Raw genomic sequence first — 5,000 nt, forward strand, 5'->3', positions numbered from 1 at the left:
TGTTGCGCCTTAACCTAACCTATGTTGCGCCTTAACCTAACCTATGTTGCGCCTTAACCTAACCTATGTTGCGCCTTAACCTAACCTATGTTGCGCCTTAACCTAACCTATGTTGCGCCTTAACCTAACCTATGTTGCGCCTTAACCTAACCTATGTTGCGCCTTAACCTAACCTATGTTGCGCCGTAACCTAACCTATGTTGCGCCTTAACCTAACCTATGTTGCGCCTTAACCTAACCTATGTTGCGCCGTAACCTAACCTATGTTGCGCCTTAACCTAACCTATGTTGCGCCTTAACCTAACCTATGTTGCGCCTTAACCTAACCTATGTTGCGCCTTAACCTAACCTATGTTGCGCCTTAACCTAACCTATGTTGCGCCTTAACCCAACACACGTTGGGCCTTAACCCAACACACGTTGGGCCTTAACCCAACACACGTTGGGCCTTAACCCAACACACGTTGGGCCTTAACCCAACACACGTTGGGCCTTAACCCAACACACGTTGGGCCTTAACCCAACACACGTTGGGCCTTAACCCAACACACGTTGGGCCTTAACCCAACACACGTTGGGCCTTAACCCAACACACGTTGGGCCTTAACCCAACACACGTTGGGCCTTAACCCAACACACGTTGGGCCTTAACCCAACACACGTTGGGCCTTAACCCAACACACGTTGGGCCTTAACCCAACACACGTTGGGCCTTAACCCAACACACGTTGGGCCTTAACCCAACACACGTTGGGCCTTAACCCAACACACGTTGGGCCTTAACCCAACACACGTTGGGCCTTAACCTGCTCTGTAATTGTCATACGACGCGTTAAATTAGTGTAGTGTTGCCTAACTGCAACCCCCGCAATATAGTTTGCTACTCGCACTGCCCGGTCCCCAGAGTATCGCTTCATGTTAAACACCTTGCAGCTATACACTGTAATGCGGATGGCGGCAGGACGTACATGCTCAATGCCCTTCGCAGTTGTTCATTGGCATTCGCATGGCGAAGCACAGCCTACGTTGTGGTACGGCTTGTGGCAACTGTCCGCTGATGTTGTACGTCCAAATCACACACTGTACCGCACATTGGTCCTCATGTACTGAATGATACATCGTGGTACATGTGTGACCGTACCACGACTGCGCCAACAACGGCGAACCATACGGTCCAAATATTGTGCACTCAGCTACGTGTCGTCTCCCTATAAGAGCTGGATTGCAGTATGGTATGCCGTGGATGGCGATCAGCATGAGCCGTCTGTTGATGTAGTGGCGCGTGTTGTCAGACGTAGTCGTCTCTTCTCACACACCGTGATAGCATGGTGCACTGCGTTCCACATCTGCGACATGCGACAGAGGCCGGTTGACAGTCGTTCGCGCAATGGACATCGCATACGTACGGGGGCCACCTTCCACGTGTTCGCGAAGCGTGCACATGTTGTTGCGTGTATGTGGGCAGACATAGTGTGTCGTGACACCTGACACAGGCATGCAACAATCGTTGAATTTGCAAATGGCGATGGACGTCTACGTTTGCTGGTGACGTTACGCAAATGAAGAACTGGTAAACCGTTGTGGTGCGGTTGTTCTCGCTAGAGGTGAATCAGTGATGGCGACGATCGGTTGAGCTACCAACCGGTTGTTTCAGCGATACCCACCATGCCCACGAACGTGAATGGCATGTGGGTGTGAAGCGATACGCGGCGGTGGCTGGGTGGGACCGTCCCCGGCCGGTGAGGGGGGGCCTTCCGGCGTGCTGGCCGCGCGGTGCGTGGGCGCACGCGCTACAGCCGGCTGGTGGGGGCGGCCAGTGGCAGGCGCGCCGGCCGACGGAGGCGGCAGGCGGCGCAGCTGCGCGCCGGCGCACCCTGCACGCGGCGCCGTGCGGCCAAAGTAGGTCCTCGCGGGCCCGGTGCGAAGCGCGGTGGACATCTGCAGTGTGCTGGTCCGATTGAGGACTGTGTGCGCTGAGGATGCGCCGCCGCCCGGCGCTCGGCGCCGCGACGCCGTCTGCTGCTCGGTCGCCTCTGCGGTTCTCGCAGGTGGATTGTATCGCAGCTGTGCGGACGTGTTGGCGCGTGCGCTGTGCTGGGAGAGTTCGCTTCGGCACCCAAGTGGGGCTTTTGTCCTTCTGTGGCGCTGGCGTTGGAGCTGCCGGCCACCGTAGGTGGCGCGTGTTGTCTCCCGCCGGCAATGCCACGACAGCACGCTCCCGGGCCTCTGTCGGCAGCGGCAAGCTCAGTTGGGAGCACGGGTGGTCGCACCTAAAGCGTCTACTCGCCAAACTCCGGGCGATTGCGCCTCTCTCGAACCCGACCAAGTACTTAGGACGGCGCTGCGCGCCGCCGGGACCTGAGAGGGTTTCGAGGTGTATTGTGCAGGGGAGCTCAGCCTCCTCCTGTTTGCAGAATAATTGAGCGGACGCTTGCGTGTTCGCGCGGGCCCCCGGGACACACTCCCGGGCGGCCGGCTGCTCAGCTCTAGTTGACGCAGCTCCCTGGTTGATCCTGCCAGTAGTCATATGCTTGTCTCAAAGATTAAGCCATGCATGTCTCAGTACAAGCCGCATTAAGGTGAAACCGCGAATGGCTCATTAAATCAGTTATGGTTCCTTAGATCGTACCCACGTTACTTGGATAACTGTGGTAATTCTAGAGCTAATACATGCAAACAGAGTCCCGACCAGAGATGGAAGGGACGCTTTTATTAGATCAAAACCAATCGGTCGGCTCGTCCGGTCCGTTTGCCTTGGTGACTCTGAATAACTTTGGGCTGATCGCACGGTCCTCGTACCGGCGACGCATCTTTCAAATGTCTGCCTTATCAACTGTCGATGGTAGGTTCTGCGCCTACCATGGTTGTAACGGGTAACGGGGAATCAGGGTTCGATTCCGGAGAGGGAGCCTGAGAAACGGCTACCACATCCAAGGAAGGCAGCAGGCGCGCAAATTACCCACTCCCGGCACGGGGAGGTAGTGACGAAAAATAACGATACGGGACTCATCCGAGGCCCCGTAATCGGAATGAGTACACTTTAAATCCTTTAACGAGTATCTATTGGAGGGCAAGTCTGGTGCCAGCAGCCGCGGTAATTCCAGCTCCAATAGCGTATATTAAAGTTGTTGCGGTTAAAAAGCTCGTAGTTGGATTTGTGTCCCACGCTGTTGGTTCACCGCCCGTCGGTGTTTAACTGGCATGTATCGTGGGACGTCCTGCCGGTGGGGCGAGCTGAAGGCGTGCGACGCGCCTCGTGCGTGCTCGTGCGTCCCGAGGCGGACCCCGTTGCAATCCTACCAGGGTGCTCTTGAGTGAGTGTCTCGGTGGGCCGGCACGTTTACTTTGAACAAATTAGAGTGCTTAAAGCAGGCAAGCCCGCCTGAATACTGTGTGCATGGAATAATGGAATAGGACCTCGGTTCTATTTTGTTGGTTTTCGGAACCCGAGGTAATGATTAATAGGGACAGGCGGGGGCATTCGTATTGCGACGTTAGAGGTGAAATTCTTGGATCGTCGCAAGACGAACAGAAGCGAAAGCATTTGCCAAGTATGTTTTCATTAATCAAGAACGAAAGTTAGAGGTTCGAAGGCGATCAGATACCGCCCTAGTTCTAACCATAAACGATGCCAGCCAGCGATCCGCCGCAGTTCCTCCGATGACTCGGCGGGCAGCCTCCGGGAAACCAAAGCTTTTGGGTTCCGGGGGAAGTATGGTTGCAAAGCTGAAACTTAAAGGAATTGACGGAAGGGCACCACCAGGAGTGGAGCCTGCGGCTTAATTTGACTCAACACGGGAAACCTCACCAGGCCCGGACACCGGAAGGATTGACAGATTGATAGCTCTTTCTTGATTCGGTGGGTGGTGGTGCATGGCCGTTCTTAGTTGGTGGAGCGATTTGTCTGGTTAATTCCGATAACGAACGAGACTCTAGCCTGCTAACTAGTCGCGTGACATCCTTCGTGCTGTCAGCGATTACTTTTCTTCTTAGAGGGACAGGCGGCTTCTAGCCGCACGAGATTGAGCAATAACAGGTCTGTGATGCCCTTAGATGTTCTGGGCCGCACGCGCGCTACACTGAAGGAATCAGCGTGTCTTCCTAGGCCGAAAGGTCGGGGTAACCCGCTGAACCTCCTTCGTGCTAGGGATTGGGGCTTGCAATTGTTCCCCATGAACGAGGAATTCCCAGTAAGCGCGAGTCATAAGCTCGCGTTGATTACGTCCCTGCCCTTTGTACACACCGCCCGTCGCTACTACCGATTGAATGATTTAGTGAGGTCTTCGGACTGGTACGCGGCATTGACTCTGTCGTTGCCGATGCTACCGGAAAGATGACCAAACTTGATCATTTAGAGGAAGTAAAAGTCGTAACAAGGTTTCCGTAGGTGAACCTGCGGAAGGATCATTACCGACTAGACTGCATGTCTTTCGATGTGCGTGTCGTGTCGCGCAACACGCTACCTGTACGGCTCGCAGTAGCCGTGCGCCGCGTGCGGAACCACGCGTGCTTCTCAAAACTAACGCCAATGTTGTGTGGTACGAGCGCTGAAGCGCTGGAGCGGCTGGCCTGCGGCACCTGGCGCCTGGCGCCGGTTTTGAATGACTTTCGCCCGACTGCCTGTCCGCTCCGGTGTGGAGCCGTACGACGCCCATCGGCCGTGAGGCCGTTGGACACAGAACGCTTGAACAGGGGCCGCCACACGCCTACGTCCCGCCTATGCAACTGTCTTGAAAGAGACAGTGTAAACTAAGAAAAGATCACCCAGGACGGTGGATCACTCGGCTCGTGGGTCGATGAAGAACGCAGCAAATTGCGCGTCGACATGTGAACTGCAGGACACATGAACATCGACGTTTCGAACGCACATTGCGGTCCATGGATTCCGTTCCCGGGCCACGTCTGGCTGAGGGTCGGCTACGTATACTGAAGCGCGCGGCGTTTGCCCCGCTTCGCAGACCTGGGAGCGTCGCGGCCGCCTGTGGGGCCGGCCGCGCCTC

General features: G+C 55.7%; 2 non-coding genes across 2 annotated transcripts; both read left to right on the plus strand.

Moving 5' to 3' along the window:
- Positions 1-2,500: 2,500 nt before the first annotated feature.
- On the plus strand, positions 2,501-4,410 carry LOC124583658. The gene has a single exon (XR_006974252.1). It is a non-coding gene; the product is annotated as a small subunit ribosomal RNA (ribosomal RNA).
- A 351-nt stretch (positions 4,411-4,761) lies between these two features.
- LOC124583650 lies at positions 4,762-4,916 on the plus strand. Its single transcript, XR_006974245.1, has one exon. It is a non-coding gene; the product is annotated as a 5.8S ribosomal RNA (ribosomal RNA).
- The last annotated feature ends 84 nt before the right edge of the window (positions 4,917-5,000 follow it).

The sequence above is a fragment of the Schistocerca americana genome, unplaced genomic scaffold (assembly GCF_021461395.2).
Source record: "Schistocerca americana isolate TAMUIC-IGC-003095 unplaced genomic scaffold, iqSchAmer2.1 HiC_scaffold_467, whole genome shotgun sequence".
In the NCBI taxonomy this organism is placed as follows: domain Eukaryota; kingdom Metazoa; phylum Arthropoda; class Insecta; order Orthoptera; family Acrididae; genus Schistocerca; species Schistocerca americana.